Genomic DNA, 24,482 nt, shown 5'->3' on the forward strand with positions numbered 1-24,482 from the left:
ATGTCCACAAAGAGTTTTTTATGAGTGATGCTAGAAGAGAGAGAGCGTATTCAAGAGAAATGGCTGGGGCTCCAGTCTGGGGCAGGAGTTGGACAGGATGTGGTGGGCAGGATGGTGACTGACCCATCACTGACCAGCTCAGATTAGGACATTGAGGGCAGGGGTGATGGAAAAAACCTAAGAGATTCCCCAGAGATTGTGAGAGGGGAGTGTGTTCCCATTCCTAAGGCCCCAAGAGCTGCTGGAGAGATCAGCCTGGATGGTTGGTACCCCAACCAATACCCAAGATACTTAGTTGAACCATGAGTGGAACCAGGAACCCAGGAAAAAGACAGCTCAGACCTCTTCCCATGTCCTACCTCCCCAAGGGGTCTGTGGGGAGTCTCAGGACTCCCGAGCCATGTGGATCACATTTTAAACATCACAGATTTGGTCCATCCCTCCCCATTTTACAAAGGGGGAATCATAAAGAAAATGATTGTTGGTCATACAAATGCCCCAAATCCTCAAACCCCATGAACTCTTTTACGGCACAAAAATCACCTTTAGAATGGAAAAAAAGTAAAATTGGAAAATATCTGCAATATATCTGAAAGGCAAAAGATGAATTCCTCTAATATGTGAAAATAAATCCAGTATCCTCAGCAGAAAGAAACATAGGCGAAAGGCATGAACAGGCAACTTAGAAAAGAAGTACAGATGGCTAATTAATATGAAACAAGCTGTTCAATCTCACTAAAAAATGAAAAAATATCTATAATAAGATGTCAGTTTTCACATATCAGCGTGGCCAAGGCTGGCAATTCAAATAATTGAGAGCATCCAGCTTTGGGAAATATGGAAGGAAAATTGAACTTTTGTGCTGTTGGAGGGAGAATTAATTGGTCTAGTGGGATGGAGGGCAGCTAGAAAATGTGAATCAAGATGGAAAATGGACCTGCCCTTTGACTCCACAGTCCCACTTCTGTAAAATGGGGACAATAAAAGTCCCTATTTCAGTTAATCATTGAGAGGCTCAAGTGAGCTAATCCATGAAAAGCATTTAATGCAGTGCTTGGCAGAAAGGGCTAGAAATATTAGGTATTACTAGGAATTTATCCTAGAACATAAGCCCCCCCAAGCAAAATTATGTGTATACAGGGGATTGTCCCTGTGGCTTTGTTTTCAACAGCAAAAAAAATTGGAAACAAATTGCTTGTTCATCAAGAATTAAGGAGGCTGATTCCACGAGGGTAATGCTCTCTGTGATTGCAGGATGAACCAGAGAAAGATCTGAAGGTCTTCGGCTGACACTGTTTCTTGAGCTGGATGCTGGTAACAGCTATGTTCACTTTGTGAAATTGATCAGGCTGCATCCTTGTGATTTGTGCCCTTTTCTGTTCTACTTCAACAAAGAGTAAAAAAAACCCTGTCTGTATTAGGATATGATCTCATCTAAATAAATATGTACCTATACATGTATAGAAACAAGTCTAAAGGGACGTTTACTCCATTATATTTTAAATGGTTTCTGGGTGTTGGGAGTAAGAGTCATTTTTATTTTCCTTTGTGTGTTTATCGATAGTTTCTGCTGATCTTCAACAAGTGTGTATCATTTTTGTAATTAGGGAAAAACATAGCCACCGTTACAACTCTTCGGTTGTAATAGTCAGAAACCCAACTCAATCTTATTTAAAGAAAAAATGCAATTAATTGGCACCTGTGACTGAAAAATTTGGCCATGGATTTGGTTTCAGGCCTGGATGCAGGCTCATATGAGGTCATGGGGACCCCATTTCTCAGCCTTCTTGGAGTTATTGGCCAACAGGGAAGGTGAGAACTAGGGGGTGCGTATCCATAGGAACAAGTAATCAGAGCTGCTGTACAATGCAGAAGAGGGAGACCCCTCCAAGGGCCTCTTGGAGGAGGAGGCCATTGAGCTGGGCCTTGAATGATGGGCAGGATTTTCATGGGCAATTGGGGGAGAAAAGGGTTTCTTGGCGGAGCACAAAGCTTTACACAGTGCTGGGTGCAGGATGGCATGATGAGCATCTCAGCTGGCTGGAGTAAAAGGCCCATCATTAGAGACAAGAATGAAAATGTGGGCTGGGGTTTGATTGTAACGAGCTTTCAATCCTAGGGGCATTAGTCAAGTTTCTCTAGGTTTATAGCTGCAGAACCCTTATTCTGATGGAACCATCCAGAAGAGTGGGTTTCAGGCAGCAGCTAGTTCCAGGTGCTCAAACTATATTTGTTATCAGGACAGAGTCTCTCTGATTCTCTTGATCTTGGGTCCAGTTTCCTCTCTTTTGATTTTATTCTCAGAGTGCACCTCCCTGGCAGCATCAGGCCCAAATCCTACTTAGCAGCCCTGGGAGACATCGTAACTTTCCCCCAGTAATTTCAGCAAAACTCCAGGATTGACGCTCACTGGTTCGCTTTGGTTTATGTGCTCATTCCTACACCAGTCACTATGGCTGGGGGCATATTGTCTTGAGGAATCAGGTCTGACCATGAGTTCACTCCTGGAACCAAGGGCTGGTTCACACAAGTGATTCACACAAGTCACTCAGGAACAAGGAACCGTGATTAGATGAAGAGCAACATGTCCTCTGGGTAGGCACAACTGCAGTTGGCCAATAAAGGGGTGACAATCTTCTCTGGAGGCAATGATTCAGGCCGCCCAGAAGGAAGACAGCTTTTCAATGTGGTGGGGCACTAGAACGGGAAGTCCAGTTTACCCTTATGTCTCCTCTTCCCCATGAAGCCAGGAGCTCAAGAAGGCTGGGTGCCGTCCTGGACCACCCTTGCCTTTGCCGTGCTGCCTGGCGCCTTACGGGTCTGTGTGGATTGCATTTCACAGAGTCCATGGAGTGACCTCTGTTTTAGCCAAATCTCTTTAAGTTGCAAGTGACAAACACTCAGTTCAAACCGACATAAACAAACACGGGGAATTAATTGCCTCTCATGAAATTAAAAGTCTTTGGGAGTATGTTTGCTTCAGGTATGGCTGATCCAACGGCTTAACAGATGCCATCAGGTCTCTCTCTGTCTCTTGGCATCCTCCATCTTTTTTCCATGCTTTCTTCAATTTGGCCTCATTCTCAGGCAGACTCTTGTGAGTTGGCAAACACTGTCCCCCGTGGCTCCAGGCCGACATCTTACCAGTTTAGCAACCCCGATGGAAAGCAAATACCCATTTCCCAGTGATTCCATCCAGAGTCCTGGAACAGACGCTTATTTGTCCAGCATGGGTCACGGGACCAACTCTGAGCCAATCACTGGCCAGGGGATAATGCTCTGATTGGCCAGCCCAAAACATGGGCTCATCCCTAAAGCTACAGGTGGTTGAGGCTGGTTCCTTAAAGAAAAGCAAAGTACTGGAATAATGGATGTTATCCAAGCAAAACTAACATGCGTCCACCCACACTGACACCAGACCTTCGGGCTTCCCTGGTGTTGGGGACCAGACAGAGCCGGTAGCTCTGAGCCCACAATTAACACCCTTTTCCGGCAGGACCCATGGCTCCCACCTCCAGGGGCTCACCCTGAGTGGGGCAATGAAAGGGAAGAACAGGGGAAAACCAGCCATCCCCCCACCCTGGGGCTGCTGGTGCCAAGTTTCTGGCTGAGCTTCTCTTAGAAGATTGGATCACAAAGCTCTGGAAATGGGTGTTTGGGATGGAAATACAGACACACAGTTAATTATGGCGTCCTGCTCGGCGCCACCCTAATTAAGGCAGTTCCCTGGTGGAGGCCAAGATTTAATGCTCTCTTTTATAGTGCTTGGTGGCAAGAGGGCGGCCCTGTCCTCTCCTCTCCCTCTGATGCATCTCCGTCTGGCTGGCCGAGAGCTGGGTGGAGACGGTGGCCTGGCTGGCTGGCAGGGAAATGAGAAGGCAGTCTAGGCCCCATTGGAGTGACATAGCTGCCCTCCCAGAACAAGGGACAGGACAAGTGGGAGGCAATGTGAGGGGCAGAAATGTCAATCCTGGCTGTCTCCTGCTGGTAGGCGGTGACTGGGCAGAAGTGTCCCACGTTGAAGGCAAGTGTTAGGACTCTCTTGGCTCTGGGGCCCTCCAGGAAGTGGGAAATGGCTCCCAGAGGGCTGGCCAGGAGCACAGTCAGCTCCTGACGTCTGGCTTCATGACCCTCCCTGATACAAATAAAACAAGGAGGGCAGATCTACTGCCAAAAATATATGTGAAAAAGTCCATAGAATTTCATTTGAAACCAACTGAATTTCCCTCTACTGTCCACAATGTAGAATTTTCCAGGCTGCTGTTATAGAATTCACTGGACCACAGAGCTGGCAGGGACACAAAAATCATTTCATATAATAGGTGAAGAAATAGAGGCCAAAAGAGAAGTGATTTTCTCAAGATCACAGAGTTTGTTCAATTAGTATAGGTGACGGTTGGCAAATAGATCTCACCTTGCGTACCAGTGCTGAATGATTGGGCAGCTGGAAGCTATGATGATATGATTCTGAGGCCTTCATGTGCAGTGGGGGACAGGCACTTGATCGATTAGTGATGTCTGTTGTGGGCACTGGTGGGAATGTGGTGGTGAATGTGCATAGTTTCTGCCATCCCTCCCTAGATGTCAGAGGGGTGCTCTGAGATGGACCCTGAAAGTAAGCCATCTTGGAGGGTTTTGGCTGGATCGAGAAGACGAAAGTCAAAACAGGTTTACTAAGAGAGACATGAGATCCGCAAAGCTCCTCAATGAACTACCTTCTAGTTACCATGACGGATGGATGGTCAGGATTGAAAAATGGGAGTTCCCAAGGTTTTTCTCTCTAAGGAATCTTATGATGAATCTCGGGCTATGTCTCTGGAGTGTTGCCTGGCCCCCAGAGCTGCGAATCCCCTAGTCCCTTTCCTTGAGGGGCTATGGGTCAGTGGTCTTGGTGGTAGATTCCAAGACCTTTGGAAGAACTGGGTCTTGTGTGGAGACGTTGATCTGGGATACTGGTCACAGAATACAGAGCTGAAAGGCCCGAGCTGAAGGCCCGAGTGTCTCGCTACCTAAGTTCTTCTCCTGCCTCCGCTATCACCACTCTGTACCTGGAACAAGCCTCTTTCTCCATTGAACTTCATCTACACAGTGAATGAAGGTCTCAGTGGTCTTATGGGTTCCTAGAAGCTCTCACACTTGACCAAATAATCTAGCTTTTTTTTTTGTTCTATAAAATACTCATAAAATTGACCATTTCAACCACCTTAAGTGTATAGTTCTGTGATATTCAGCATATTTACATTATTGTACAACCATGCACCTCCAGAAATTTTTCATCTTTACCCAACTGTAACTCTGTACGCATCAAATAATAACTCTAGATTTTCACGTGCCCCTGGCCCCTGGAAACCACCATTCTATTTTCTGTCTCTCTGAAGTTGCCCATTTTAGGCACCTCATACAAGTGGAATCGTGTAGTATTTCCCTTTTTGTGACTGGTTTATTTCACTTAGCATAATATTTTTGAGGTCCATCTGTGTTGTAGCATCTGTCAGAATCTTTCTTTTTAAAGAAAAAAGGCCTGAATAATATTTAATATATTTTTTAAAAATTTAATGTTTCATTTTTAAATGCTGAATGATATTCTGCTATATCTATCTACCATATTTTGTTGGTCCATTCATCTCTTGAAGGATACTTGGCTCACTTCCACATTTTGGCTACTGTAAATAAGGCTGCTGTGAACACGGGTGTACAAATATCTGCTTGAGTCCTGCGTCCACTTCTTTTGTGAGTCTATACACCCGGAAGTAGAACCGCTGGATCGCAGGGTGATTCTGTGTTTAATTTTTGAGGACTCGCCATACCATCTCCCACTGCAGCTGCACGTTTTACATTGTCAACGGCAATGTGCCAGGGTTCCAATTTCGCCACATCCTCGTCACACTTTTCTTTTCTTTCGCTTTTCAGTAATAGCCATCCTGCTGGGTGTGAAGTGGTATGTCATTGTGGTTTTGAATTACATTTCCTTCATGATTAGAGATGTTGAGCAGTTTTCATGTGCCTATTGGTCACATGTATACCTTCTTTGGAAAAATGTCTATTCAAGTCCTCTGCCCATTTTAAAATCAGATTGTTTGTTTCTAGCTTGGTTTTAATCTTCTAGCAGGGCCCTGAAAGATTGGTACTAAGGAATGGTAATTTTGTTTTCCAGGTTTATTGAGGTATAACTAACAAATAAAATTGTAATGTATTTAAAATGTACAATGTGATGATTTGATCTATGTATACGTTGTGAAAAGAGTCCCACAATCAAGTCACTTAACACATCTATCCCCTCACATGGTTACCTTGCGTGTGTGTGTGTGAGAATGTTTAAGATTTACTTTCTTAACAAATTCAGGTATATAATACAGTACTGTCAACTATAATCATCAGGCTGTACATTAGATTTTCAGAACCGATTCATCTCATGACTGAAGACGTGCACACTTTCACCAACCTCTCCCCATTTCCCCCACCCCTAACCCCCTGCAACCACCGTTGTACTTTCTGTTTCTATGAGTTTGACTTTTTGTTTTTAACGATTCCGGATATAAGTGAGATCATACAGTATTTGTCTTTCTCTGTCTGGCTTATTTCACTCAGCAAAATGTCCTCTTGATTCATCCATGTTGTCACAAAAGGCAGGATTTCCTTCATTTTTAAGGCCGAATAGTATTACATTGTATATGTGTACCACATCGTCTTCATCCATTCATCCATTGATGGACACTTAGGTTGTTTCCATGGCTTGGCTATTGCGATAATGCTGCTATCTCTTCAAAAATGATTTCATTCCCTTCGGATATATACCCAGAAGTGGAATTGCTGGATTATAAGTAGTTCTATTTTTAATTTCTTGAGGAACCTCCATACTGTTTTGCATAGTGGCTACACCCATTTACATCCCCACCAACAGGGCAAAGTGTTAGGAAGGGTAATTTTTTTTTTTTTTTTTCGGTACGCGGGCCTCTCACTGTTGTGACCTCTCCCATTGCGGAGCAGAGGCTCGGGACGCGCAGGCTCAGCGGCCATGGCTCACGGGCCTAGCTGCTCCGCAGCATATGGAATCTTCCCGGACCGGGGCACGAACCCGTGTCCCCTGCATTGGCAGGCGGACTCTCAACCACTGCACCACCAGGGAAGCCCGGAAGGGTAATTTTTGATGGAAGAAGAAATACAGATGAAAAGGCTCAAGGCTGAAACAATATTCTAGACCTGATTTCTCTCTGTCTGAGCGGTCTCTTCATTCCTCTCTGCGCGGTGTTGGCTTCATCCTTGGGCTTCCAGTGGTGTCTGTCCCTCCCCAGCCCTGGTTGTTCCAGGGCCTTCTCTTTTTTGTTTTTGGATTTTAAAAGTTCATCATTTAGAAACATAAGCCAAAGTCTGCCCAGTAGCCTACAGAGCCCTCATGATCTAGCTCCCCGCCACCTTCCTGACTCTTTGTGTTACATCCATTTCGCATACCATCCCAGGGCCTCCTCTTGTGACACCAAAATAGAGGGAGCAAGAGCCAGGTGAAGAGCTCACACGCACTCACCAGAGCAAGTCTCTTTCCCCAGCTGCCCAAGCTCAGTCTGAGGCTTGGCTCTCACTGGACTCATCTAGAAGCAGGGGTGGAGCCTCAGGAGCAACCCTGCTCCTTGAGAGAGGCTGTTCATGCCACAAGGAATAGAGTCCCTCAAGTTATCTCGATAAAATTGTCCGAGACTCTCTAAGAGTAGGGATGGTCACTGCTACGCCGAGTGGTAGGGGACTGGAAAGGCGTTCGGAGTGCCCGGCAGCTGTCCCCAGTGAGGGCAGAGTCCTCAGCTCAGAGGAAACATACAGAAGGTGACTCTCCTGTTGCCTCTCCACCTCACGTCGGCCTTCTCCTAACTTCTGCTGACTCAAAGCCTCCACTCCCTCGTGGCCCCTGTGGCTCCATCTCTGTCACAGCCTCTCAGCGTTTAGTCCCCTCGTGTTTCCCAGTCCAGAGAAGAGAATCAGACCGGCTCAGTGTATTTGACCCTGACCAGATGCATACGGCCCCACCTGCTCTCGGCCCTCAGCCCCTCGCTCTGTCCCCAGCCAGAGTGGCCCCACAATGGTCAGTGCTCTTCCTGCCGTCGGAAAGCCCTGTCTGCCATGTTTGTCACCTCATCTCTCAGCACTGCTGGTCACCTCAGCCTCCCTTGGGGCAAAGCTCCGGCTTTGGTATGGCCTCCACCGTACCTGCCCAGGTGGGAGAGGCCTTACGGGGCCCAGGGAGGCACTGGCTTCACCAGCGGCTGCCTGGAGGGGCTGAGTGATGCATGGAAGAAGAGCGACCACCCGGTGAGGCGAACCTGGATGAGCGAGAGTCAGGAGGTGAAGTTTCTCACCTGTCTTCCCTCTGACAGACCCTTCTGAGATGCAGCGCTTCCCCGTGTCCTCTGTGGAGGTGGACCCATCATGCAGAGCTACTCAACCCACTGGATTTTCTGGGCTGCTGGAGTCAGCGAGGTGATGCTTACATTTTTATTTTTTATTTATTTACACTTATTTATTTAGTTATTTTTAAATTAAAAAAAATTTTTTTAATTGATTTTTATTTATTTTTTATTTAAATAATTCATGTTTATGTTTGAATTGTGCTTTCCCCCTGTCGCCCTTGGTTCCCTGGGAAGCAGTGCCTGAGATGGAGCTCAGCACTCAGGGGGTTTATTGGGGGTGCTCCTGGGGTCACTGCCGGTGGACTGGCCAGATGGGAGCAGTGCTGGGCAGAGGGAGATGTGAGCTGTGATTTAGTTTCCTTGATGGGAGTCTGGAAGCTGGCATGACCTTCAGAGGTGTCCAAAGTTGGGGTGAGAGGTCTGGCTTTTAATGTTCCTGTGCTTATCGGCCATTTGATGGGCTGCTCCAGGAAGGGGGCATGACCTGGGGCCAGGTGACTTCAGTGAAAACAACTCCAAAGAAGACTGACAGCTGGGGGCCATCTTCCAACAGCACTTCCAGGAGCTGGGGGAAGAAGTTCTTCACTTCTGAAGCGGGAGCCACTGTGCCCTTCTTCCCTGCCTCACTTCCGTTTCCCCTCCTTCTTGCTCCACTGGGATTATATCTACCAAAGAAGCATTAGGAGGTAAGTTTGACCCAGGTTCTGCTTTCTGGGGAATCTGGGGTAAGACATCCACTAAACCACCACCATTGCTACTGGGGAGATTTTTGCATCGAGATGTATCATAGGCTGTCGGCTAACCTACGACATAACTTCCCTTAGGTCAAGTGATCGATTTGACCAATCATCTCTGGTCAGAGGCAGGATGGGACAGACATTGGCCAACCAGGGACAGTCTGTCCCCTCTTCCCTCAGTAGGGGACTGTGGGCATGGCAGGCGCCAGCACCGACCCATCCAGTACAGCTGGGTGCCTGCTACTGGATGGACTTGACCAGGCAGGGGAGCAGGGAGAACAGGAGGACTTAGGCACGATTTCTGTCCAGGGTGCTCACAACCTAAGTGGAGTCACCCATCTTTTCTTCTCAGAGCCCTCAGGGGGGAACCCGAAACAGTGGCGGAGGCAAATGCTCTTGGTTGCCCCCTTCCCCCTCATCAGCCGTTCCCACCTACGCTTGCAGTCTCAGGGGGTGACTTGTGAATGTTCTAAACTCGTGGCGGCCGATGCTTGGTTTGGTTCTGGGTATGGCACTCAGCTTGGTCGGTGGCCCCGAGGCAAAGCCTCAAAAGTTAGATTTGGAAAAGGAGTTGCGGAACAGCGTGTGATTTTCTGAAAACGCTGCAAGTACAACGTGCCCGTCTGCGGGGTTGGGGAGACGTGGTGGACGTGATAAAGACGGCATCTTTGATGATGTCGCTGAACCACAGAACTAAGCCCCCAACAAGAGCTCTGGTTCCGGGCTTGTAGTTCTATGAGGTAATTGCATCCTTACTGGTGCAGCAGCCAAGACCAAGGTCTCTGAAGCCTGACCACCTACAATTTACTAGCTGTGTGACCCTGGGCAGGATGCTTAACCTCTCTCATCTCAGTTTCCTCATCTGTAAAATGGACGTAAAATAAGACCCACCCCATAAGGCTGCTGTGAGGTGTAAATGTGTTTGTATACCTGAAGGAATTACAACAGTGCCTGGCACTCAGGAAATGGCATATAAGTATTGACTTTTATTTAGACCCCCTTTCAAAATAGATCTAAGTTAAAGGGGAGACAGAATTGGATTAATCATAAGCCTTGGTTCATGATAGGCCACTGGTATATTTATTACAATAACATACATCTGTGGACCCATTGCTCAACTCAAAACTCAAGGGCTAGAATATTACCAGTCGTTGTTGCTCCTCCACTGGCCCCTTGACCATCCCACCCCTTACCCGCTCTCCCACTCCTGAATTCTACATTTATTATTCTCGTGTATGTGTGTGTGTGTGTGTGTAGTTTTGTCACATATAAAGGTACATCCAAACAACATATTGCTTTGTTTTGCCTGTTTTTGAGCATTATAAAAAGGATACACACCACGTGGTCTTCTGGGAGTTTTTCTGCGAAGACACGTGTATTTGGGGGCTTCTGCTCCACACAGCTGAAGGCAATCCAGTCACATGGCGCCTTCCTGAAGGGAGAAAGAAAAGCCCACTTTCAACAGAAAGAAACAAAAGTTAAGTCTTTTCTTCTTTCTTGCCCTCCATTTGGCTGCGGAGGTGTACTGGCCCTCATAAGGGTCCTTCCAGAACTGCCTTCCTTCTGAATTAGCGTGTGAGGGGGTTCATGTCCTTCTGGCCTGGCTGCCCTGCTGGGCACAGGGTCCAGGTGTGAGGGACCAGGAGATGTGACTGCTTGGAGACCTGGTCCATGTGGAGAGAGGCTGTGGCCCCTGTGGAATTTTTCTGATGCTTCTGAATCCCCACTGGGAATCATTTTCCCTTTTCCATCCCAAATATGGGCTCGGTTCTGGAAGGCGTGGGAGAACGAATTTGAGGCGAGTGTAAACACTTCCATGCCGGTGGAACACTGGCCAGGAGGAATTCCAAGCCATTTGAGAAGTCTGCCAGCCTAGAGTTGGACTTTGGCTGGGACCCTCTGGTGTAGCTACTTTTAGCTGGGAACATTTTTTCCCAGACTCTGGAAGGCCACACTTGAAGGATTATGATTTACCCCAAACTGACCGGGAGCATTTCTCCATTGAGTTGGCCATTTACATGCCTGCTTCCCAAATTTTGCCTTTCTGGAGAGTGGAACCTACCTACTCGTTAAGACCCAGAGCTTGGGAGGCATATTAACCTGGCCGTACCTCTGGGTCTACCTCTTGTTGACTTGGGGCCAATTACCTAACATGTCTCAGTCTGCTTCTTCATCTGGAAAATGGCGATAATAATAATACCAATTTCGAGAGTTGTGGTGAGGATCAAGTGAGGTCATATGCGTATGAAAATACTTGTACATGACAGTGCTTGAACCAGTCAGTCCAGGCAAGGCTTTGCTGCAATAACAAATATCCCCCAAAAGTCAGCAGCTTAACACAGCAGAAGTTTATTTTTTCACTCTTATAAAGTTTGTTGTTGGTCCAGGCCACTCCCCAGGGCAGCATTCCCCCACATGTGACACATGATCCAGAAGATCAAGTTCTGATCAAGATCAAGATCCAGAAGTTCAAGATCATTTCAACAAGAAACCCTCAGGTTCACTAGAGCAGAGGAAGAGATTAACTAAAGAACAAGACTGAACACTTCTGATTTCCGTTTTAATTGACCAGAACTAGTCACATGGCTCCATCTAGCAACAAGGATGCTGAGATGATATAGTTTTCTATACGTCCAGGAAAGAAAAGCAAACCCGATGTTGGGGAGCATTTGTAATATCTCCCACAGTGTTCAATAAACGATATTGTCCTGCCTTTATTTTCTACCCTCAGAGAGTTTAGAACTTGTTCAAGGTGAGGAGGCAGAGATAGATGAAAAGATAAAAGTATTTTCTTGATTCCTTTCTTGATTCCTGCAAAATGCATGCAGGCCTTTGCATTTTGTAGGAGGCTATTCCAGCTTCATTTCCGTAGTCTTCTGGGGAGGGTTTTTCCTCCAGTGTATAAGGAGAAGGAAGCTGGGAAATAAAGGGCTGGGGGCCTGCTCAGTGACTGGACAGGCAGGTGTCAGAACCATCTGGCTTTGCAGAGGAAATCCACTTGCACCAAGCCTCAAGGAGGGCAGAACATGAGGCTAAAAGAAAAGGACATCCCAAGTGCCAGGTATCAAGCCAAATGCTATATGTGCTGTCACTCATGTAGTTATAATTAGTGCTGCAAGTTTACAGATGAGGAAACCGAGGCTCAGAGAGCCAGGCAGCAACGGCACAAGGAGGAGGGAGGGATGACAGAGGCCTGGGATAGTCTCTGGCTTGAGGAGTGGGACAGGGACGCCGGGGTCCTCCCTCATCCCGTCTACTCACGCTATGGCTGAACAGCAAAACGGAGGAAGTTTTTGGCAAAACACCAAATGTGACAACACCTGAGAGGCTCTTAGCAAAAATCCACAGTGCTCACGGGGATTTCTTACAAATAAAAGATAAGAGTTAATTTTTCTGTAGTGTAGAAGCAACGAGTTGCCCCTTTTGGTTAGAAGGGAGTTGGGGAAGGAGGGAGGGATTGTGTAGAGTGAGGGAGGGGGCTATTCTCCATGTTGGGGTCTTGGGTGGGCCGAGATCAGAATCAAAGTCTCCCTTCCTTATTTGGGGAAACTGAGCGCCAGAGAGGGGAAGGGTTTGTTCAGGGCCACAGAACCAGGAAGTAGCAGAGGCAGGTGAGAAGGCAGGTCTCCTGATGCTTTTTCTCTCCCACGGCCACTCCACAGCTGCCTCAGGGCCAGAGAGAAAGGGAGGTGTGAGGGCCCCAAGTCCACAGCAGCTCCCAGCCAGCCCTGTAGGCAGGCAGTGCTCGCCCAGACACCCCCTCCAGCCTGGTCTGTCCCTGCAAGCCCACAGCATTACAGATAGGAGGGAGCAGGGGAAAAGGCACCTCCACTCACTTCTTTCCCCCAAAGTACCCCATTTTCTATAAGAGTGATGGGGTTGTCATGGCATTTGTTAGGATTCTGATAAGATGGAAGAAAACTCAAGGCCAAGAGGCATAAAGAGAAGGAGATCAAATGGGGGATCCCTTTATTTCTGTGTTTACCAACCAAGGCACCAATGAAGCAGGTCCCCCCGCTAGCTCTGCTTTGGCCCTCGCCAGGCTTATGTTCCCTATTCTGTATGTGACCTGCTCCCAGATCCCAGAACTTGGTTTTGCCGGGAGCTGAGATTTGGAATGTTCACACGTGTATAGGCTGCTTGCAGGCGGAGGTGGGGGGAGCCTCCCACCCCTGGGCGTGCACAAGCTGAGCGGGGCCCAGTGTGGCGCTCTGCAGGGGAGTCCCGCGGTGGATGGCATGCCCATATGCCCCTCCAGATCCCGCTCTGTGCTCGACCGGCTTCATCTCTCCATCGGCGCCTCCCTCTGGCTTTTGCTTGGGTTTGGCCAATGAGAGGCACCATCAGGGGATGAGAAGGAGGCAGGAGAGAGCAGTCATGCTGTTCATTCCCTGCTTCTCTCCCTGCCTGGCCACAGTGCCTACCGGGTGGCTCTCCAGATGCCACCCTCTCTGGGTTCTGGTACCTGCTCCATCATCCCCTTGTTCTTTCAGTCCTAGTGGTAGTACCCACTCCCCACGGGTACTCACTGTCTCCAGGACCTTTCTGGTTCCCCTTCCCCTGTAAATAGCCCCGTCATAAACTCCCCCCAACTTTCCCTTTGGAGGATGCCATCTGTTTCCTGCAGGGATCAGACTGATACAAAGAGGAAGGATGGGACGTCGACCCCCTGGACCTAGCCTTTCCCAGAGGCCGAGGTTCACAGGTCCCACGGTCGCCTTGCCTGCCCACATTTCCGCCAGCCCGGCCCCTCCTCGTGCCAGGTCTGTGCCGGGCTCCCGCCAGCCTTATTTATTTATTGAACAACATGCAAGCTCAGTTTCCTTTTGTGTTTAATGTGTCAGCGTTTCAGTGGATTCGGACTTCAAGGCTTGGATTTTGTTGACAATAATGAGATCACCCAGACAATTATCGTTTGATTTTTCAGTTTGCCAGAGAGGAGAAGATTAAAGAAAAGTTAAGAAGCTTTGGCTGTTTCCTGTTATCCATTTGCTGGGAGGGATGGGGGTGGGGTTGAAGGGCTGGGAAGAAGAGAAAATCTGCTTAAAAATGACCACATCGGGAGACATGCAGACTGTCTGCTGGCAGCAGGCTTCGTATGTCTGTGATGGTCTCACGTGAGGTGACCCAGGAGGCACCTGGAAGGCTCCTTCACCGCCTCAGGCCACAGGGTCTGAAAATCCATCAGCTCCAATAGGAGCCATAGGAGACTGGGATTCAACAAACATTTTTTATTGTTATGATTATTATCGATAGAATTATGGTTATTGTTTCAGCTCACCACTCACTGGTTGACATGGGATGGCTTCGTGCCTCTGGCCTCAGTTTCCCTTCTGCAGTGACGAATGCTTGAATGAGATGACCCAAACCTACCTCAGCCCTGAATTCACCACCCATTGCCACCTCTTATTTGTGTGGCTGGATTTTTCAGACGGGGAGACCCCGAGGAGAGGGTGCTAGGGTGCTGAAGGAGACGAGGAGGGTGCTGGAGGGACAAGCAGGTGCTGGAGCCTTCCTTCTTCCCATCATGCTCTCCTAACGGGACCCCAGCCCTGGAGGAACACCCCCCTCAGCTGGGGACTTTCAGAGCACATGTCCCAAGGAATTCTGGAAGAAACAGTGGTGCTGGGAAGGCAGGGCAAGCTGGAGGGTCTGTTCCCTTCTTCTATCCCTCCATCCGGGGTTCCTAGGGGGACTCCTGCTGTGAACTAACCCCACTGACTGCCAGAACATGGCTTTTATGCTCAGAAAGACCATCTAGGAAACGACTCTACCTCTGGAAACGTTCTCATGGCCCTGTCTACATCACGCCCCTTTCTAGAACATCGCAGAGACCCTCACCCCCAGTGGTTCCACCTTTTCCTTTCTTGTCACCTTCTCTCTTACTCCCTGCCACCTCCCTGTCTAGCTCGGAAGCCTCTGTGGCTTTGCCTCCCTGCCCCTTCTCGCCCAGCCTCATCGCCCTTCTGCTGCTCCCAGGTTGTCACTCTGCTGGTCTGCCTTTGGTTTTGGCATTTTTAAACAACCTGCTATGTATAGGATGCTAGAAGATGACCACTAGGGGCTTCCCTCCTGGTGGCGCAGTGGTTGAGAGTCAGCCTGCCGATGCAGGGGACGCGGGTTCATGCCCCGGTCCGGGAAGATCCAACATGCTGCGGAGCGGCTGGGCCCGTGAGCCATGGCCACTGAGCCTGCGCGTCCGGAGCCTGTGCTACGCAACGGGAGAGGCCACAACAGTGAGAGGCCCGCGTACCGCAAAAAAAAAAAAAAAAGAGAGAGAGAGAGAAAGAAAGAGAAATGATGGGGATGGGGTGGGGTTAAGGGAACTCAGAATCTTTGAGCAAGAATAATGCTAGACAAATGGGAAAACTGAGGTCCACAGAAAGGACAGAACCCATGTCTCCTAGTCTGGCTCTGAATTGTAGGCCTTCATCTAGGGTTTGAATCCCCCACAGCCAAATAAGGCCAGTGAGGGCAGTATACTGAATTCTTCATAAAGCTTTTTATTCTGAGTCTGTCCTTCATATTTTTGGTGTTTCAATGTCCGTTCTTTTATGAAATCCTGGTGATAATGAATAATTGCCGAGTTCCCTTTTCAATGGACTTGCTTGGCATAAGATTTAAATGAAAAAATTGGCAACATCAAATTGATAAGCCAAGTTTGGGGGAGATCTGACTGTTGCCCAACAGCCAATGTCTGCGAACGTATGCCTCCCAGCACTCTGAGAAAACGCAGACCAGCATTTGCTGAATTCCTCTCCTGACGGGGAGCTCCCTACCTCCCCTGCAATGTGGTTCCACGGAGCACAGGCTTAGGGAAGCCAGGGCTCACAGCTCTCACTGGCCCAGACCCGGGCCTGCGGGGGTACCCAGAGCCCCACTGCAGGAGGGACTTCACAGTTGAGCCCCAGTCACTCTGATTCCCAAGGCCTTACTTCACTGTGGGTCAGAAAAAGAAGGACCAGATTTTTCCAACTCATTCAGTGATCATGAATGATGTTTCACTTTCTTTGCTGTGTTTTACTATTGTCTGAATTTTACAAGGAGCAGAATAACTTTTACAGCCACCTCCGATAAATCATCTCTAAATTGAAAAAACTTAAGCCCGTAAACCTTTGCTCTCCAATTTTAAAAGTAATAATTGCTCGTGGCACTGAACTGGAACATCCAGGGAAGGATCATGAGAACGACTCCCCCCGCCCTGCTCCCACAGGAGAGAATGGCCAGGATTTTGGGTCTCTCCTTTCCATCCTTAGGACCACTTAGAAATGGAGGACACAATTGGCTGTTCTGTGGATGGTCGTGCAGGGCAGGTAGCAAACACCTTTGCTCTGGGAGGACCCCGGTGCCGAGATTAGGTTTGCTCCCTCTGGGGGCTCCCCTCTCTCTTCTGCTCGCCCACCCGTCCTCCACCGACCTCCCCGGACACCGATGCCAGCGCGGCAGGGAGCTCTCCTGCTGAATATTTGTGGAGCTGAATAAAGAAGCAGCAGAGAAGAGCTAGCCCTCGAGGTGTGCCGCCACTCCCGGCCCCCAGGAGGACTCTGAAGGACTTTGGCAGACAGGGGTTTGTTTCTTCACGTTGTTTAGCTCAAAACAGAGCTAAGAATCCTAATCGTCTCAAATGACCTGAAATGGTTTCCCAAGCAACCTGGGCAGACCCTGGGGGGTCCAGAGGGCATTCAGGGGCCCTGGGCCTCTGGGGCTGGAGGCCTGCCCGCCCCTGCTCGGCCTGACACAGATTCCAGAAGGGCAGCAGACGCCTGGTGCCGAAGGGCTGGGGGAGTGAGAGTGTGTGCTCCTTGGTGTGGGGAAGGGCTAGGCGGGGAGCAGGGGCTCCAGCCTGGGCCCAGGGCATTGTCTGCAGGGGCAGGCAGGAGGAAGTGGCCTGGGGTAGCTGGGAACAGCGATGAGCCAGAAGAATGGGGTCATTCTTCCAGAAAGTTGAGTGCTCAGAGCTGGGGTAACTCCCAGGGGTGGGGGGTCCCGGCCACCATTTGCACCGGGCAGGGCAGGCTGGGGGTCAGCACCAAAGCATGGCTGGGGGTGTCCTGCTGGAGCGGCCGGTTCCGGAGTGGAGGGGGAGCTGGTGCTGGCACCCCATGTTGCTCTGGGACCTGGGAGGCCTTGCAGTGGTCAACAGGGTGGGGAAGCTGAGTCCCAGGGAGGAACAAGGACTCTCCTCATCTCCCTTATGAGTTAGTGGCAGAGCTGGGACGTTAAGCCCAGAGATGCTGGAGATCTGGGTTTGAATCCCAGGTTGGTGGCTTATGAGGTGTGTGTGTGAACCATGGGGCCTCAACTTCTCTTTCTGCAAAATGGAGATAATTACAGTCCCCCAAGGAGCCGATGCAGGACGCAGGGCTAAGGTGTGCGAGAGAACTTCCTTGCATGCTCTTTATAACTGACTCCGAAACCTAGTCTCCACACTCCTGCTTTGTCCTTAATGGTCCCTCACAAATGCTCTTTCCTCCTCCCGTCTCCTCCGTTCAGCTTTTCTTGGGGACAATGGTTCTTCCCCTGTTCTTAGTGGAGGACTGGTTTTTCTCACCTCCCTACTCACCTCCAGTCTTTGTGGTTGCCCTTTCAAAATGTATGGCTGGGACAGAAGCCTTTCTTCCAGTTCTGGGAAGGGCTGATCAGCTAGGGTGAGAAGCAGAGCGACTTCCCAGGGACCGAGGTGACTTGTCACCTGGGTTAATGGCTGCTGAGCGTGGGGGAGTCTCCGCGAGGGAATCAGTGTCTCTGTGCACCAACCATGTGCCTGCCACAATAGGGTCATTTAAGCCTCACAGAAGCCCTGTGATGTTCATGGTATGTATCCCCGTTTTACAGATGAGGAAACTGAGGTCTGATTTGCCAGAATCACTTTCCTTTGGATGTTTTGTATCTATTTAGCCTGAGTCCTCCAGGCCTTGTGCTGGCACTCTGTCCTGTTTCTCACCTTGACTCGGCAGGGCCTGAGTGCCCTCTTACTGGCCAGAACTGACACTAGGCCGGTTCAACACCAGTTATTGGTGAGAGAAACAGAATTGGCATGATGGATGTAGACTGGTCAAGATTCGTCCTGAAGGTGAAGTCCAGACACTCTCTAAGATCCATTACCTTAGACCTCTACCCTGAGGAAGAGGGGGGAATCTCCCTTATGTGTCTATCTATCTATCTCAGACACATACACACACACACACACTTGTTTGTTTGATTCATTTTTAAAGCACCTATTTAAAAATTATTTTTAAAATTCTGATTCTGGTGCCACCCCCGAGATTCTACTTAATTGGCTGGGTCTCACCTGGGCTTCAGGACGATTAGCAGCTGCCCAGGAGATTCCAACATGCAGCTGGGTTGAGGATAGAACATAAGACACCTGGGCTGGTTCACATCCCCACGACTACGACAGCCAACACTCAGTATTATTTTCCCCTTTGCCGATGGGGTGGATGAAAAACAGTACCTCCCTGCTGTTTTAATGGGCATTTCTCTGGTTACTTCTGAGGATGAGTACCCTGGTGTCTCCCCGACCCCATGATTTTCTCCCCACACCCTTGCCCATCTCATCCCTCCCAGAGCCAGAGCCCTTCCATATTCCTGTCTCACTGGGTCTCCTGGGGTCCCTGAGGTCCAGGCAGCAGTGTAGGTCCATTTCTCATTTTAGAGAAGTGGACATAAAAACCCAGGAAGGACCAAAGGACACACAGGGTGGATAAGAGGCAGACGTGGGTTCACACCAGCATCTTCACACTTAGGTCCACCTCTGTTTTCAGGACGCTGATAGTTTCTGAAAATTTTTATGTAAGGAAGGAATTCTTTTTTGACATCTTACGTGTAACCCTAAGTGAAAACCAGAGGAAAGGGCTGTCACTGGGGAGCATGGTTTAAAGTGTTGCCTCTCTGTCACTCTGCTCCTTGAGGGTAGGGGCTGGGTCTTCCATGGCCCCCCTTCTGTTCTCCATGACGCCCAGGACAGGCCATGGGGCTGGATGTGACTCGTGGTGCTGCTGCTTCGTTTGGCCCACAGAGTGATTTTTATTTTATTCGCCATGTTTTATTAAGGTATTATTGTTTTATAAGGTATAATTTTATTATACAATTTACATAGAGTAAAATTTATATGGTATATAGTTCTGTGAATTTTGACAGACTACCGCCATAAGCAATGCATAGATCATCTCCATCACTCCCCAAAATCCCCCGCATGCCCATTTTAGTCTATTCCTGCCCCCATCCCCAACCCCTGGCAACCACTGATATGTTTTCTGTCCCTATACAGTTTTGTCTTTTCCAAAATGTCATGGAAATGGAATCCCACATTAGGAATCTGTTGAGTCAGAGCTCTTTCACTTGGCAGAATGCGTATGAGATTTCGCAATTTTGTCGCATGTGTAGGTGGGTCATTCCTTTTATCGCTGACTAGTACACCACAGTTTGTTTATCCGTTACCCAGTTGAGGGAACATTTGGATTGTTTCCAGTTTGGGTGATTACAGATAAAGCTGTTATAAGCATACACTTACAGAGTTTTGTGTGAGCATAAATTTTTATTTCTCCTGGGCAATACCTAGGAGTGGGATGTCTGGGTTGCATAGTAAGAATATGTTTAACTTTATAAAAACTGCCAAATTGTTTCCAGTGTAGTGGCACCACTTTGCATTCCCATCAGCAGTGTTAAGATTTCTAGCTGCTCCACATATTTGTCAGCACTTGGTATTGTCAGTTTTTTTATTTAGCCATTCTAGTGGGTGCGTAGAGTTATCTTATTGTGGTTTTAATTTGCATTTCCCAAATGACTAATGATGTAGAACATCTTTTCACATGCTTATTTACCATCTGTATATCTTCTTTGGTGAAGTGTTCAGATCTTTTGTTTAATTTGTTTTTAATCAGATTTTGAGAGCAATTTATATATTTGGGTATGATATAAAGCGTTTCGAAAAATCAAAATTTGTTTATAGTATTTAAAAAGATTTCATGTAAAAGTTGCATTTCCGGTTTAATAAAAAATTGGAAGATCTGGCAAGTTTGAGCCCTGTATTCCATGAGGCAATAGTGGCTGAGGCTGGGTAGTGCCTGCATCTTTACATGGGCTGCATCCTTCAGTCTCCTGCCTCTTTTACTTGCCAGCCTGGTTCCTCTAGGTATTTGAGTTTGAGACCCTCTGAATAACATGGTCTTTTGTTTGACCTGTGATGTGTTGGCCACATAGACAGCGCCCCCTAGGGCTGAGTTCAGGTTTTGCACTGTTTTTCTTCTCATCTTCCCAATCACCTCTTGCCTGGGACGGAATCCCCAAAACCCACGTATTCAGGTGACCACAAGAGCCCTCCTCATGCCCCCTGGTTCCTTGATGTTCCCCACTTGGTCACCATGTTTTGCCATTCAGGTGGTAGTTTATGTGCATGGCGCCCTCTGGAATTGTGCAGTGCACGACCCACACTGCCATACATGATAGGCAAGTCCTTTGTGCCCACCTAGCCCAAGACTCAGGTGTTTATTGTTTGCTCTCCAGGTGGGAGGATGCCATGCAGCTGAGACTAGAGCCTGACGTTGTCTCAAGACAGTCCCACTTTCTTGGGTTTTGGTTTTAAACTTATTAATTCACTGTAATGATTATACTGGACCAGTGGTTCTCAAACTTTAGCATCCATTAGCATCACTTGGAAGCCTTGCTGAATCGCAAATTGCTGATCTCCACTCCCAGAGAGTCTGATTCAGCAGGACTTGGAGGGGCCCAAGAATTTGCATTTCTATCAAATTCGCAGGTGATGTAGATGCTGCTGGCCTAGGACCACAGTTTGAGAACAATTGTCCTAGATCATTCCAGAGTGAAGGAGTGGGAGGACAGTGATTCTGAGTGGGGGAGGTTGATTCGGGGAGAGGAGGTGATAAGAGGAAAATTAAATTCCCTGAGGGAGGAAAGGGCTGTGTGGAATTCTCAGCTCCTTAAAGTAACAGGACAGAACCTGGGGACAGGGGTATGGTAGCCCCTCCGAAGGAAATGGCCACAGCTTGGGCTGCTGGACTGAGAGACTCCAGACCTTGGCCAAGATCCCATGCCCAGGTGTGGTTGGAGGCATCCGAGCTGCAGCCTCTGAGGGAGTCTTTGGGGTTGTCCAGCTCTGCCTTGGGATGGGGACAGCAGTGACCAGAGACAAATTTCTAGTCAGGCTGCTGGGAAGGTGCTTGGAATCATGTTTAATTTGATTTTAGAAGAATAAAATAAGAATATTTTTTTACACATCTAAGATCATGGAGTAAAATTCACACCTGCTCTAGATGATTTAGTTGTAAGCACTTCTGTCTCCACGATTGTAGGGTTTTGCTACTGATAAATAATTCCGTCTTTCCTGAGCATATGCAGAAACCGATGATGGAAAGACATCAGCGGACAATAAAAACTAAGTTGTGGATACTCTGCAAAGTGGAATAGTCAATAGTTGGTTGAAATTACTGCTTGTTCTCCTCATCACTAAAGATTTCTAATGTAATGTAACAATGATGATAAAAGCTCTGGCCAGGTGCTGGGGCTCTGCTGCATTAGGTCCTATGTACAAGGATCTCCAATTACATTATTTATTTTGAATCTCCGAAAAGCCCCATGAGGTAGGAATTTATTTCTCCCGCCTTATAAATAGGAGAAACTAAGGTTAATAACCTGTCTAAAAGCACACGGCCAGGGGCAAAGGCAGGATTAAAACCCAGCTCTGTCTTACTCTGTTTACCTGGGGGATTATATGGCTGTAAGGACAGATAATCTCTCAAATCACCTTAAATATAGAAAGATGCTCCACAGGAAGGATACAGGGCGATGTCAAAGGGCAAGGGGCCGGTGAGGCTGCAAGACCTGTACACAGAGAGTAGAGGCTCCTCCCTCCGCTCTCTGGGGCCATCTGGGCTCAGCATCTGTTTCTTTCTGCACATCAGCTTCATCCTCCTTTCCTTTCAGACATTTCATCATCTTGCTTGCCTGTGGTCCAGTTTTGGTCACCTCAGCACAGCTTTTCACAACTGGACTCCAATCTCCTCTCCCCAGGAGGAAGGAACTGATTGGCCCAGTGTGGGTCAGGTGTCCACTTCTGGCCCAACCGGCTGTTGCGAGAGAGGGCATAGTGGGGGGGAGACAAGCAAGGCTGCGGGTGCCTTGGGGGTAGGGAGGTCCAGTCCTGGGTGGAAGGGCTGTCCTCTGTGCAGGCAGCCCCCATATTTTATAGGAGAACCAGAGGCTCTGAGAAGTAACCACGCAGCTCATGGTGAACCCAGAACAGAACCACTCAGACAGGCAGACCTGGGTCTAACCATTGTACCCACTGGGTAACCTTGGGCAAGTCCTTGAGCCTCCAAATACTTAGTTTTCTCAGTTGTGAAATGTAGAAACTATAACTCAGCTCATACGATTGTCGTGAAGAGTAGATGATGCCTACTCAGCTCCTTGCACAATAATACACCCCAAGTGTTAACCTCAAGCTTCCCTACATTACAGGAAGACACTTTCATTGTGCTTTTCTTTTCCAAAATAGTTATATTGGCCATAATATCAAAATAAGAGAGGACAAATAAGTGTTAATTCCCTTTGTCTCGTAATTTCTACTTCTCAAGCCTATCATTACCCATTGTGTGACCTCAGGCCAGTTATCTGAATGTCACAGGGCCTCAGTTTTCCCACCTGTAAAATGGGCACAACCGTTTCCCCACTACACCCTACCATCTCCACAGACAGGGCTTAGATTCTGGTGGGCCCAGGGATACAAAAGCAGGAACTTCAGGGGAAACAGTAGTTTAAAGCAACAGTTTAAAAAAAAAAAGTCACCTGAAATGCCCCATGGATGCCGATAGGATGAGGGAAAAACCTTTAGAAAGTTGGTTAGCTCACTCCCTCTGCAGAGGCCCAGTATTGCCAGGTATTCTGATCTTTAAAAGAAAGGAAATAGAAGGGAACTACTCTATTTGTTTAAGAAATACTTAAGCATCTGCTATATTAAAATTTTTTATATATTTGAATTAAATATTTAAATAAAAAGTCACCATGGGGGTCAAATAAGACCTTCCTGGGGGGCTGCCAGTTTGAAAGCCCTCCTCGGAGTCAGGCAGGGAGGTCTGGGGTCTTATTCTGAAGGCCGTCCCCCACTCAAGCTCTGGTCCAAGCCTCTGGCCAGGCTACAGCAACCCCTCCCCAGACCCCCTCCCCTCCTGGTGCCAGGGATGACTTTAGCTGGAAGACAAAGGGGCCTTCATGTTCAAAGGCCAGCAAGACGGTTCATCCTCCGTCCTCCACAAACAAACAGGGCGGCTTTGATCTGGGCGGGGGTGGAGGCAGCAGCTCCAATTAGGAGATCAGCCCGTGACTGGACTAAAGAATGTTTGTAATAAAATAAAAGATCTAAGTGGCGGTAATGAAGGGTAATAGAACAATGGTGTCACTCGGGATTCTCCCTGAGCTGTCCCATTTGAAGTGGATTAACTGACTGGTACAGGACAGGACAAGGGGCCAGTGCCCAGAGCCCATCCCGAGACTCCGCCTCACCCCCAGTCGGGGTGGGGTGGACCCTCCTGGGTGCGTACGGAAGGGCACCCAGAGGAGTCTATTTTCTGAAGCACGCCCCTCCTCACCTTTGCAGACACTGCCCCTTCCACCCAAGTGACCGCCTTCCTTCTGTCAAAGTGTGGGAGTCCAGACCTTCTCTGGTGACCTTCCTGTAGAGAAGACACCTCTGCTGTCCCAGCCTTGTCCCCCTCACCTGCTGTGGGTTGCTTCGCTCTGTGGGGCCTGACCCATGGAGTTTGGTTCTGCGTTACAGCAGGACTTGGGCTATTTCCTGCTAGAAGCGTTTGTTCCTTGAGGGCAGGAACCCTCCCAGACTGGAGATGGCCGTTCTTCCTCAGCGTTGGCATCCGCCGTACTCATTACGGAGGAAGGTGCACAGGAACGACTTTGAGTTCAGGCTGATGGTTTGGTAGGTAAGCTTACCCAGACGGAGGCACATGGGTGGTATCTCCAACGTGCCAACTGTTTTACGTTCACCATCAGGGCCGCCGCAGACGGTTGTTCTGACTGTGCACTGCACCATCCTAGGGATGCCATTTACAGTCTAGGGATTGCCTGTTCCCATCATTCCATTTTTCTTCATGATAATGCTGCAAAGCCGTCGTTTTGATTCTCAAATGAGGGAGCTGCGGCTCAGAGGGGTTGAATGGTATCCCCCAAGCTAGATGACTGAGCTGGGAATGTGGGTCCTCCAGACCCTTGAAGTCCTTATGTTACCACATCAGGATACGACACTGAAGATGACAGCCTGGAATAGGTATTTATTCAGTAGACACTATTCTAGGGCTCTATGTATATGAGCCCACTCAAT

The sequence above is a fragment of the Phocoena sinus genome, chromosome 19, assembly GCF_008692025.1.
Source record: "Phocoena sinus isolate mPhoSin1 chromosome 19, mPhoSin1.pri, whole genome shotgun sequence".
NCBI lineage: Eukaryota > Metazoa > Chordata > Mammalia > Artiodactyla > Phocoenidae > Phocoena > Phocoena sinus.